The sequence below is a fragment of the Rhamphochromis longiceps genome, linkage group LG19, assembly GCF_057381845.1.
Source record: "Rhamphochromis longiceps isolate RC_006_pf linkage group LG19, R_longiceps_female_GT1.1, whole genome shotgun sequence".
Lineage (NCBI taxonomy): Eukaryota > Metazoa > Chordata > Actinopteri > Cichliformes > Cichlidae > Rhamphochromis > Rhamphochromis longiceps.
In genome coordinates, this window is record NC_140575.1 from 5,740,903 (window position 1) to 5,754,836 (window position 13,934).

Genomic DNA, 13,934 nt, shown 5'->3' on the forward strand with positions numbered 1-13,934 from the left:
GATCCGGCATCAAGCTGTCACCTCTGACTGACTAGTGTCATGGCAGGGTGTATGCCCAGATGTGGGCCAGGTCTGGCAATGATGCACTATTTATGTTCCTATTTTAGTTAGAAGACCCAAATGCCATGTTGCAATACTATACTGCTATGGTAGCCTACGTTTCAAATGCAGATTTGACAGGTTTGTGAGTGTACACTTTATCCAAAACCTAGTGACGGTTTACTCATCTTTGCCAGTGGGTGGCTGTAACTCAGGAGGTAGAGCAGGTCACCTACTGATCGGAAGGTTAGTGGTTTGATCCCTGGCTTCTCCAGTCTGCATGTCGTGAGTGTGAATGTAGTTAGGAGGCACTCAGTTAAGAGAAAGTGTGTGGTTGGGTGAATGTGGTATGTTGTATAGAGCACTTTGAGTAATCTGGGTGACTCGAAAAATGCTATATAAGAATCAGTCCATTCACTGTCTGAACAGAGTTTCGTCGTGTTACTTTTGCACTATTACGCACGTTGTTATTACATGGCTTAATTAAGGTACACATTAGGCTGACATTTAGGGCCAGAGCTGAAACTGCTCTGGGCCAGCACAGGGCCAGCAGTGTGTCTGCAACTGGCCTTGTGTGGGCCACCTTTCGCAAACCAGATCTGGGCCCCCAAAGGGCCCTCATTCTTTGTGGTATGTGGGCCATTTGTAAGCACATTGTGTGCCAGATCCGGACCATACCAATTTTGCTATGTGGGTTATGTCATCAACAGACTTTCCAATTTAGGAATGTTTCATCTTAGCCGTCACACTCAGGTGTCACATTTCATTTGGTACCTTCCAATATATTAGGATGATATGCCACATTTTTGCAGGGGACAGATTGTCTTTAAATCTGGCTTTTATCTAGTGGAAGTCAACTACTGGTTAATCCGCCTTTTGCTACCAGTGCTTTGGACAGTGAAGAAATTTGCCAGAAACAAAAAGCCACAAACTACACAGATTTTGTATAGTTGAGACTATACAGTATAGCTGATACACATAAAAGCATGGCATTGTTACAATTGTCAAATGTGACTAAAAAGAAATGTGCAAATCCATAGCTGCATCCCTACTGAAATCCAAAGCTGATGAAAAGACTGAAATACCATTTTGGAGTAGTTTGACAATTATTGTGAAAAAAGAAGAAATTATGATAACATAATAAAGCTGAGAAGGTAAGAATGTCCCATATGACTAAAAGAAATGCCTTATACTATTATTATTATCTATTATATTATTATTTATATATCTTGGTGAGACATTTGGGACAGATGTGTTCAAATAAAACACATTTTTCATCTACATGTTCAATGCCAGAATGATGAACTGTATATATTGCATGTTTTTGCTTGTACCTTGTAAGAGGAAGGGTGTTTGTATCAAGGAATGTGAAAAAAATATATTAATGTAGCTCTGATCAACCTTCAGAGTCTAGAACATGTAGAATAGCATTCTTCTTACTCGCTGAATAGAGCAAAATGTAGTTGCTAGTTTAGTTTTGGTGATTTATATCATCAAACCAAGCAGCAACAACCGGGACAGAACATTAAAGCCGATGCAGAAGTGACAAAAAACAAATCCACTTCTTTTTGTTAATTACACACTTTTCAGCCAAGAAATAAAATGCTGGCAGCTTTGATCACTATAGCTATAACTCCAAATCCAAACCAGTTAGGATGCTGTATAACGTCGAACGTCTATTCAAGAAAACCGGACTTACTGTACATAAAGAAATGCACAATGATCATGTTTTGTTCTATAAGGACTGCATTGCCTCAGCCAAATCTGCTTACTACTCTGGTTTAATTAGTTCTAATGAAGGTAACTCCAGGTCCCTCTATTCATTGTTCAGTAACATTACAAAACCTCCAGACACATTCCCCTCCCAGATGTATTCTGTTGATTTTTGCAATTCTCTTATCTCTTTTTTCACTTGTAAAATCTCAGACATTCACCGTCAACTTAACTCTTTAGGAGCTCCTGACTCTGAAGTAGACTTCCTGGTTCCCCCACTGTCTTCCTGTCAGCTATTTTCAAGCTTTACTCTTCCCTCCATAACTGATGTATCTAATCTCATTAAAAAATCTAAGCCATCCACCTGTCAACTTGACCCTCTCCCTACTGTGTTAGTTAAAGCCTGTCTTCCCTCTTTAGCATCTCTCATAACCAATATTATTCATTCCTCCCTGAACATTGGGATTGTTCCTGAAGCACTGAAAAAGGCTTCTGTTATTCCAACTCTCAAAAAGCCTGGTGCAGACCCCAATAACTTTGATAATCTTCGCCCTATATCAAATCTCCCCTTTATTTCAAAAATTCTTGAAAAAGTTGTCGCCGCCCAGCTTCATTCACATCTCAATGACCATAATCTCTATGAACAATTTCAATCTGGTTTCCGCCCCAATCATAGCACAGAAACTGCTCTGTTAAGGATTACCAATGACCTTCTGATGGCAGCTGATTCTGGTCTCCTATCCATTCTCATCCTTCTTGATCTTAGTGCGGCGTTTGATACCATTTCTCACAATATTCTCCTGAACCGGTTAGCTTCCATTGGTATTAGTCATACCCCACTTACCTGGTTTACCTCCTATCTCTCAGACCGCACTCAGTTTATCCAACTTAAATCCCATTCTTCAGCTCTCTATCCTGTTTCTGCTGGTGTGCCCCAGGGTTCAGTATTGGGGCCTCTTTTATTCATTATTTATATGCTTCCTCTTGGTTATATATTCCGAAAATATAATATAAATTTTCACTGTTATGCCGATGACACCCAGCTCTACCTTTCTTCTAAACCCAATTCATCCCTCCCACCTACCTCCCTCTCAGACTGTCTTATTGAGATTAGATCCTGGTTCTCCTCCAATTTCCTCAAACTTAACAGTAATAAAACTGAAGTTTTACTTGTTGGTACACCATCTATCTTAACCAAATCCCACAGCTTTTCCATTAATGTTGAAAATTCTCCCACCCTTCCAGAGCGTTCTCACTCCCGAGGCGTAACATGTCGACGTTTTGTCACGTCCCGCGGCGTTCCTGAGGAACGCGAAAGGAGACCTTCGGCGTTCTTATGGTACGCGGCGGGTTATGGCTGGAATCCAGTGCAATGACGCTCCCGCGGGAGTAGACGTTCCAGCCCTGTATTCCAGCCCTAAACCTAACCTTATCCCTAGCCCTGACCATAACCTTATTCCTGACCTTAACCAGGACTTTAATGATGTTAAATAGCGTGTTTCTAAGCGATTTGAAGAATAAGAGCGAACATGTGTAGGTTCAGTCCAGACGGTTCTCATATTTCCTCTTTTTCCGAGGTCGTCATTTAGGAACGTGGTGGGTAGCCGAAAACGTAATATGGTGACGATTTGTCACCTAGCGTAAAATGTTACGCTTTGGGAGTGAGAACGGGTTGCACCCTTCCCTCCCCTCAGGTTAAGAGTTTGGGTGTCATACTTGATAATACTCTTTCATTCCAGTCTCACATTAATTACATAACACGGTCTGCTTACTTCCATTTACGTAATATTCACCGACTCCGTCCCTTCCTTACTCCCCATGCTGCTGCCATCCTTGTCCATAGTCTTATTACATCCCGTATTGATTACTGTAATTCCCTCCTATTTGGTCTCCCTAAAAAGGTCCCTTCATAAACTCCAACTTCTTCAAAATTCTGCAGCTCGGGTCATAACTTGCACTCCGTTAAGTGCTCATATTACCCCAGTTCTTCAGCAGCTTCACTGGTTGCCCATAGAAGCCAGGATAAATTTTAAAATCTTACTTCTTGCATACAAGTGTATCCATAAATCTGCTCCTTCATATTTGTGTGACCTGCTCCATATCACCACTGTTTCCCGCACTCTCAGATCATCATCTGCTATTCATCTTACTGTTCCGTCCTCACACCTTATCACTATGGGGAACAGAGCTTTCAGTCGCTCTGCTCCTCGGCTCTGGAACTCTCTTCCTCCTGCACTAAGAAATATTGACTCCCTCTCCGTATTTAAGACACAGCTCAAAACACATCTGTTTAAACTGGCTTATTCGCTTTAATGCTGATTTTATCTGTTGTCACGCTCTGTTTTGTAATTTTAACTTATTTTATGTATTTTATGACTATTGTTCCTTTTATTAATTGTGTTTTTTGTAAGGTGACCTTGGGTTTCTGAAAGGCGCCCTCAAATAAAATGTATTATTAATATTATTATTATTATTATAAAATCCCACATAGCAAAATTGGCATGGCCCAGACCTGGCCCACACAATATGCTTACACATGGCCCACATACCGCAAATAATGAGGGCCCTTTGGTGGCCCAGATCTGGTTTACCAGAGGTGGCCTACACATGGGCCAGCACAAGGCCAGTTGCAGACACACTGGTGGTCCTGTGCCGGCCCATGTGTGGACTACCTCTGGCAGACCCTGATTTGGGCCACCAAAGGGCCGTCATTCTTTGCGGTATGTGGGCCATGTGTAAGTTGTGTGCAGCCACGGGCCAGTTGCAGACACACTGCTGGCCCTGTGCTGGCCCAGATGTCAGCCTAATGTGTACCTTAATCAAGCCATGTAATAACAATGTACCGGAACATAACAGTGCAAAAGTAACATGACAAAACACTGTTCAGACAGTGAATGGACTGATTCTTTTATAGCGCTTTTCTGCTCTCTTGGATTACTCAACGTGCTCTATACAACATGCCACATTCACCCAATCTCTCTAAACTGAGTGCTTCCTAACTACATTCATACACATGCAGACTGGAGGAGCCAGGGATCAAACCACTAACCTTCCGATCAGTAGGTGACCTGCTCTACCTCCTGAGTTACAGCCACCCACTGGCAGAGATGGGTAAACCGTCACTAGGTTTTTGATAAAGTGTACACTCACAAAGCTGTCAAATCTGCATTTGAAACGTAGGCTACCATAGCTGTATAGTATTGCAACATGGCATTTGGGTCTTCTAACCCGATCCTAGTTCTAGCAACATTCTCTTTCCCTTTCTGAACTCATCTGAATAAGCGCTTGCAGACAAATCAGATCTTCACTGTCAATTATTACGGAATTTTTACTATTTAACATAGCCAGAACATATAATGTAATGTAATTGTAAGGCATAAGTACATTCTAAGACACCTGGAAGGTAACATCTACTACACTCCAAAACTATGGCAAAATGCAACCTAACTTTTCTTACACATCTTAAGCATCTTAAACATTTTGTTAGTCAGTTGAAATAAACTGAGTGCTTAAAAACACGCATTCAACAAGCTTAAAAATAGAGAAAAGCAATCGTTTGACCTGAGTCACCACAAATATTATTTACTCTAACATCAACCTAAGACATAAAAAGACCATTATTGTATTCCCACTTTAACATTATTCCTGGTAAATACTGAATTGATAAAGTGACTCTGCTGCTGAAATGATGAAATGCATTATAGAAATAAAACACAAAATTCAACTGGTTCCTCTATCACAAGTCATATTTTTATCACAACAGAATGTCATTGTGCATGGCATATTACTCTCATATTATGGACGTTTATTACTAATGATCAGAGTGTTGGGGTCTCACTGGTGAAAGTAAGTCTATTACTGTTACATTACTTCCACAGTACTCCATAAAATGACCTGCAACCCATTGTCACATAATTAATAATGAGGACATATTTATGATCTTTCTTTTAGTTTTTGTTATCTATGAACACAAAACTGACAACAAAATGCACAGTTAAAAATCATCCCACAGTGATTCTACTGGTAGAAATGGAGGCTACAATGCTGCAAGCCTGACTGCTCATCACTGTGTTTATTACTCGAATTTGCCTTAGTTCCTGGCTGCTGGGGCCAGCATACATTTAGCTATAACATCCCTGTAGGTTTTTCACTAGCTTTTTGTTAGCATGCTATCTGCGCAGATGTTTGCAAAGAATTGTGTTAGGAACACAATGCAATTGTTTTTGTCCTAGAGGCAGTTTGCACTTTACCATTGCATTCTTGTTCTTTTGTGCAATAAAAATAAAAGTACTGTCTGTATCTCTACTCCCCAAAAACTGTAGCTCAGCTCATACAACCCAGTGCACAGGAAGAAAAAACTTTGTAACTTTCTGTCAACAGTTACAATTTTTTTGTCAACAGTTACAATTAACTGTAATGTAATTACTTAACTTCGTGCTGCATTACTGAAAAAATGTGATGTGATTACAATACACGACACTTTGGAATGCACTACACGCACAACAGCTAAGGGGCCACTGGTATATATTACCCAGTCCCATTTATAAAATTAAAATTAAGATAAAATAATAGACATTAATTGCAATTATATTGATACTGAAGGGCTTGATGTTTTACATTGTAGCTTTTGGAGTGGACGTTGGTTTGATTAGGTGTTGGAGAAAGAGAAAAAGTAATTTGCAACAACATTATTGTTATTTGTGGAAATAAGAGAATAAAAACACGCCTGCATTCATAAACTCCTCTGAGATTTCTCTCTGCTTGCCTATGTGAGAAATAGGACATCTATCACATTCATAAGGACATCGACACTGTCTGTGTGTGTGTCAGCGTGGTTTAATTATGAGTGCTCGGTAACAGCTTTGCAGTTCAATTCAGTTCATAAAGCAAAAGCCAGAAAAACAGAAAAACCCCTGCAGAGCGAGTGAACAAAGGCAGAATTAATCATGTTTCCAATGAGAAACAAGCCTCAGAGTGAGTCACCAACTGACTAACACTCCTTTCCAGACTCACATACTGTAGGCTTTACACATAGAGCGAAAAACTGCTAAACACACTGCACGCCATCAGAGAAATGTTGTGTGTTCATGTGTTAGTCTGTTCAGCAGCAAAGGCTTGCTGCTGCACCTCAAATCTCCTGCTGCATGTAACAAATAAAAAACACTGTATCAAAAGTCTAAAAATGCAGCCATGTTTGCGAGGATGGATACATTCGAATGCCTTATTTGAGCATCTGATACATTGTCAATACAGTTATTTTAAAACAAACAATTCATGAAACTGTTTGTCAACAATAAATCTTTTTTAACAGCAATTAACTTAAACAAATTACCCTCGGTGATATACTAAATTCTTTTGTGCCAAATTTTGTTTCATCTGCTGGTGAAAGAATCGAATAGAAACCACCATCCTTATTATTGTTGACGTATATAACAAAGCTTAATATAAGCTTTGTCACAACTAGTCAGCATTCCTGAGGTAAAGTTGCTGTACTGGAAACAAACCTGTATAGTGTATAAAAACTGATTTGTAAAGGTGTGGAAAGTGACATAGCAACAGTATTCCCCTTTCTACTATTCTAAGCCTATGTGTTAGTTCAGTATTAAGCTCTGCAATCATCTGCCCACTTCCCTAGGTGTTCAGCTTCTTTACATCACTACCGCTCTCCCACACTGTCAAACTCAACACTGGCATCGTTGTTCCAGTCCAATCATCTTCTTCCTCAACTGAGCCAATCAGACTCACTTCTGTGTGGTTTAAATCACAAACCACTTCTGTCATTCTGCCTTTCATACATGCAGTGGTGTTTATGATGTTTCTTTTGTCATGCTATCACATTTTTAATCATGTGTCCCCCTCTTAGTGACATCCTCGAACCTATTCCTGATCAAGATCAGCCAGAGCCATTTGAATCCTCATCTGTGTGAAATTCTAGTAGAGGGAGCTCCTGTATTGTGTCCCATCAGAAGTACTCTTCTCTGCATCTTCTTGCCCAATCATAGTGCATGAGAAAATATGAGAGCTTGCTGTTGCATTAGACATGACTCAGTCTGGACTGCAAGTCAGTCCACCTCCTCAACAAACCCCCATTCCTGCTGTTTCTGCTCCTTCTAAAACAATTACGTGCAAGCAAAATAGAACCAGGAAGTCTGCTGCATCACCTCCCCTTCCACAGGAAAAGCATAAAATTCCGTGAAGCTCGGATCCTTGGCCATCTACCAGCAACATGGATGTGACGCAGTTATGCCTTTTCTAAATGCCGTCGACTTTCACCTTCAAGTGATGGAGAACCCAAACTGCGTACACTCACCTTTGATCTCTTCCACTCAGCCAGTTTTGCTCCTTGGGCTCAGTGGCATCCTTCTGGAATTCAAAATGTTATTTTGCTGTTATTTTAATGTTCAGGTGTAAAAGACGTCATTTTCAACCTAGTCTTTGAAACTCTCTGATGGATTGTGTTGAATAAAGTTAAGCTTCCAGCTGTGTGTCACCTCTTGGATGATTTCTTCTCATTGATCCTCAGTTCAAGAATTTCAGCTTCTATTCTCAAATTAAAATCCCCATTTCATCATTTAGAGATTGCCTTTTCAATATTCAGTCTTTTGGTATTTGCTTGATTCAGTCTCATTAGGTAAGGGTTGTGGCTCAGATTTAAGGTTCTGGTCTATGCTGCTGAATAACTGGTACAGAGTAAGTTTTTTTATGATGACATAGTATTTTTTTCTGACTCTCTCAAGCCCTTCACAGTTGCACCATCATCTATAAGTTTTGAAGGTATTCTCAAAGGGTAAAACTGAGTTCTCAGTTTTAAAAAGTTATTTTACAAAAAGTGCAAAAACAGTGAGGTGAAACACCTGCATATGAACATTACTTTTATTTTAACATCCAGGACGGAAACAATTGCATTATGCTGCTAACATAACTTTGGCTCTTTGCAAGCATAAACAACGTGCTACTGTATTGTTAAACTAGCCAAGAGCTATGTTGAAGCTGAGTGAAAGCCAACTCAGCAGCCAGACCCTGAACTTCTACAGGAAAAAAAGAAAGAACAAGAAGTGATGAGCAGTCAGACTGCTGCCTCCATTTCTACCTGTTCTTGTTTCTAATATAGAATCACCATGGCGATTGTTTTAAAGTATCTTTGTGCTGGTTTTCATGTTTGCTTTGTTCTGTTGGTTTTGTTTTCATACCTAAATACTAAGAGAAAAATCATGTATGTGTGTCCTTGTTAGGATAGAGATTTGTGCTGATATGTGGTACTGTAGACTGTGTTTAATTGTAATTATGAGACAATGTGTTTTAGTTCATTTCAATGTAACCAGTAGTGTAAAAACTTTCTCCTGGAATTAATTAATATTTTGAATTACTTTTTAAGAAAACTGTTCTGTGTCAACACGTTTTCATCCCAACACGTAACATGCAGACACTATGTGACAAATCATCAGCATGTTGCGCGTTCTGAGGCATGAGAGCAGGTTGGAATAAATCTATAAATTTAAGATTATGGTTAGGGTTGCAATAGAAAGCTGGCAAGAGAATAAAAAGGAAGCAAATAGAAAGCCACGAAGCAGCTTTCTATTCACTTCAATTAGGAATCTGGAGCGTTTAATAAGGACACGGAGGGGTAGCTTTCGCGTTACTATGACACGGCTTGGACCGCGACAAATCGTCGGTATGTTACGCGTTGGGAATGTGAATGCTCTGTCTGTGTAATGTGCAACACATTACTTTGTTGAATGATGAGCCCAACACTGATCACAACAAAGATGAGAAATACCTCCAACATGCACAAACATTTGACTACACAGCACGCAATTAATCTGCATGACTGTAATGCCTTTGAGATGCTGCTTAGCGATGGTGGTGAGTCTAAAAGCCAAAGAGAACCTAATGAGAATCAGTAAAAGAATTAAATCAATAAGTGATATCCGTAACGGAATCGGAATTGGTAAATTCTTATTAATGCCCTTCCCTGCTCATCTCACTCACTTTTTAATCCTTTTTCTTGATACAGGATTGATGAGTAAATGTTTCCCTTGGTCTACCCTTGGGCATGACTCTCTCTGCCTTCTACACCTGTTCTGAATTTCCTTATCATCCAGGAAGGACAACAGATTGTTACACCACCCACAGTCTCACTCTGTGGATGTGATTTCTGACTTACCTGTATTCCCAGTGAGTTCCACTCAAGCCTCCAACCCCACTGACCTGCCTTCCCACTCTCCACCACCACTTGTCTCTTCTTGCTGGATACTTGCCTGTAACGTATAACCTCCTCTATGATTCATGTCCGGATAATCCACAAGTAAGGCAATTCCATTGCTTCACAAGATTCTTCCGATATTAAGATTGGCCAGAAATAACACTCTCTTTCCTCTTGTACAGATTATCCACTTGTTTTCTGATAACCAGTATCCCTTTCTGAACTACTCTCCAGTTCCCAGAACTATCCAACAACTTGTTCAATAATCCTTTTAAATCTGACACATGTGAGATAAATCTCTCTTTGGAGTCTGACCTGTAGTTCTGAAAGCTGGCACCACTGTGCCAAGAATAGCAATGCATTTTATTTAAGAAATGGATGTCTTCCCACTATTGATGGCTGACTACTCATTATTGATGACTTCCTAATTTGCAAAGTAATCCAGTGGCTGGTTTGTACCCAGTTGCGGGTCAATTTGATTAATATATGTCTGACACCCCCAATTAAAAAATAAACTAAAACAAACAATAACCTACAACATTAACCTTCAAATGTTTTTGTTTGTTTGTTTTATTGAAGGAAGAAAACCAAACCAGAAAGTGTTTAAAAATTCAAGAAAAAAATTATGATCTGTAGATCATATTCGTTTTAAATACTGTAGTGCAGTGTCCACTTCCCTTTTTTTAAAAAAAAAAACTAAAATATATACTGGGTCAGAGAGGACTGTGACATCATCTGTGAGGTCACGAAACCCCCAAATAAGAAACCCACTGAAAAATCCAAACTCCTTATTGCACTTCCTTTGGTCCTCAACAAAACACTTGGCAAGTTTAAAGTAGATCAGAGAGACGAAAAGCGTGAAATGAAATTATCTGTGTTTATGGTCTATATTTAATGAATTTTAAACCCGTGAAAGATTTATGTCACCAATGTAACTTCTTTACATTATGATTACTCTGTCAGGACTTAGAGGATTTTAGAACTTGATTTTAGAACTTGGTTTAAACTCTTTAGTTACCTTTTGGTCCACGATGGAGCACGCCACCTCCCGGACCTGACTGAGGCTGAACTCCGCGGCATCCAGCAGCACGGGCTCCCGGCTCAGACCGATCTGGATGTGGAAGGAGATCACACCACCACCTCCTCCTCCTCCTCCTCCTACACCACCACCACCCCCTCCCCCGGCGCCGGTGTTGGTGTTGTTTGTGCCCCCTGAGAACGGGAGAGGGCTGGGCGCACGGATCAGCGGAGGCGCACTCATATGAGCCTTTTCACCACCGGTTTCTAACTCTGCCAAGAAACAATTAGGAGTCACGACGACGTGAAACGACCGCACGGGTGAATGAATAGGGAAATTAGCGACACGTCCAGGTGGAGCAGCCAGAGCAGGGATTTACACCGTGGAGAGGTGCGAGAGGCTCGGACGCACGGAACTCCCCAAAGCGTCAGAAAAGTGCAAGAGGATAAAAAGAGTTTCCGACAAAAAAGACGACTGATTAACTAAAATAAAACTAACTGAAAAAAGAAAGGGAGCCGCGAGAAGACAAACAGCGCGGGTGTGAACACAGAGGCAATTAGAAGAGCCATAATGACTACATGACTGGACCAGAGAGCAGCGTGGAAACCGGTGATGCGGGTGACAGAGCCATGGACGTCAACAGTGGCTGGAGAGGAGGAGGAGGGGAGTAAAGGAAAGGAGAGGAGAGAGGGAAATGTCCTGGACTGAGGGATGGTGGATGAATGATGGATGAATGGAGAGGTTTAGAATTCAGAAGCTGATGAGACTGTGCGTTCTGTTCACTTATGTAAATCCAGATATTTGCAGATTTTCAAAATCCCAAATTCTGTCTCTACTCCGTCTATCCTCTCTTCATCTACTGTCCCAGTAATTATTACTGTATTCAACTACTAATTTCTTAACAATATATGCAGTTATGGTTGAGAAATTGATTTTTGGATATACTAATCTAAAACTAGTGAAATATTACCTCTTGAGTTTGTCTTTTGCTGACAAGGCATTTGTTACCCTAATATGGATGTATGGGGTGGGGGGTGGGGGGTTAGGGTGACTTTAGTAAAGTGCAGAGGAGGCAAAACACAGGTTGAAACTCTCCTCACTGGTTTGATTCGGGTAAGTGTCGGGCAGTCAGGTTACTGTCTGGGCTTGCCATTTTGCCGTAGACCCATTAATTCCCAGTAATGTTGAGATGGCTTTTTACGATTAGATTAATTATGTAGGATGTTTAATGTGGTTGCAAACGTGGGTCAAGCAGTTAACTCAGGAGCAGATTCTTTTTTTAAAGGTAATTTTGCTTTCTTCTTGTATGCAGCCTCTTTTTTGGTTTGCAGTGCAGAAAAGCATAGACTGTACCAGAAATGGAATTTGTAATAAAGTTAATCTGTTTTCATGTAACATAATTTTGTCTGTGATTTTCTTTAATCAAGACAGAGATTATTGCCACTGGAAACAATTTAATTTTGTCCACCTAAATCTAATGGATTGCAGTCTCCGCAGACAGAAGGGAATAAATAGAATACAATTAAAAAATAGACTTGGTGAAGAACAAAGTAAGGATGCATTCATTTTCTTTGTATTATCGTGGGGTCTTTACCTTACAATATAAAGTGTGATGGTTAGTGTGATTTCATGCTATATAAATAAGACTGAATTTAAATGACTAAAAGCCCTGTGACGGACTGGCGACCTGTCCAGGGTGTACCCTTCTCTCGCCTTAAGACAACCCCCCCCCCAAAAAAAAGGATAAGTGGAAGAGAATGGGATAATGGATGGATGGACTGACTAAATAATATTTTTTTTATTGAATTTTGACAGACTCTTACTTCTCTATTTAATAAAAATGCGAGATACCCTCCTGCTTAAAAACCTAAAATATTAACATAAAAACATGGTATTTAATAGGAATTTGAAAAATGTTAACAGAACCTAAGAAAATGAGGTGAAAAATGAATTTGATCATTTTAGTCACCTTTTCCCCCTGTTTTTATTTTATGAACTATAGAAAGTAGGACTTCCAGTAGTTGAATAAACTATAGATCTGAGAACAGACTGGGGACAGAACCACAGTAGTGTCTATGCTTGTTAGACTATGAATAATATTGTAAATGTCCTACTGTGGAGTTACAGAGAGGTCGGAGTTGTAGAGTAGTGTGTGAGTCTTACTTAGGCATCAAAATCACTTGTTCGGGGTTAAACAAACATTACAGTTCGAGGTAAATTACAACAGGATCAGGTGGTGAGTAGTAGCTGGTCTACTAAATATGCACATGCTGGAATACAGAGGTGGGAATTAAGGAAGTAGAAATACTTTAGTACTGTACTGAAATAATATTTTCAGATATCTGCACTTTACTCCAGTATTTATCTTTATTTTTAAATATCAGTACTTTCAACTCCTTACATTTCCCAAACAGGCTCTTTATTTCAGGTTTAATACATTTGAAGGACGATTTCAGAGCGCTGCATGTCTTTGAACATCAAACTGAGCCTAAATGGTGGGATGGCATATCCATCATGGTGGCTTATCACATGTAAAGTGATGAAAGAGGCAAAACCATATAATTTATACATCATTCATAGCTCTATGCTCAGGGGTTTAACTGGGCTGGAATGAGCTGGAACAGTATTTTTGGTGAAGATGTCCATAGGCTGTGGTTGCGGTGCTTCAGCATCTAGCTAGCATTACAGAAGAGAAGTGAGCATAATGTTCAGCTCAGTACTGCTCACTGCAAAACAAAGTTAAGTATACTAACTTTGTGTTATTCAAGCTCTCAACATATTAGTGCAGAACAAACAGGTGAGCTTGTTGGACTGGGGTCACTTTACAGTAAAGCACTGTGTTGGACTGGTGGGCAGAGGATGTGATGCAGCATGACACCTTAACGTTGCCAGATATCGTCGGGAATTTTACTTGAATTTGTAGCAAATCCAGGTAATGATGCTCTTAACAGCTCAATTACC

General features: G+C 40.0%; 1 protein-coding gene across 1 annotated transcript in view; it reads right to left on the reverse strand.

The window, feature by feature from the left end:
* Nucleotides 1–11,981, reverse strand: part of prkd1 (protein kinase D1) — a 79,227-nt gene extending 67,246 nt beyond the window's left edge. Inside the window, exons 1-2 of the mRNA XM_085391703.1 lie at nucleotides 10,974–11,981; nucleotides 8,063–8,115 (exon numbers count right to left, since the gene is read on the reverse strand). The gene's annotated coding sequence lies outside the window, so the exon portion shown is untranslated. The remainder of the gene's footprint in view (nucleotides 1–8,062; nucleotides 8,116–10,973) is intronic.
* Nucleotides 11,982–13,934: the final 1,953 nt, after the last annotated feature.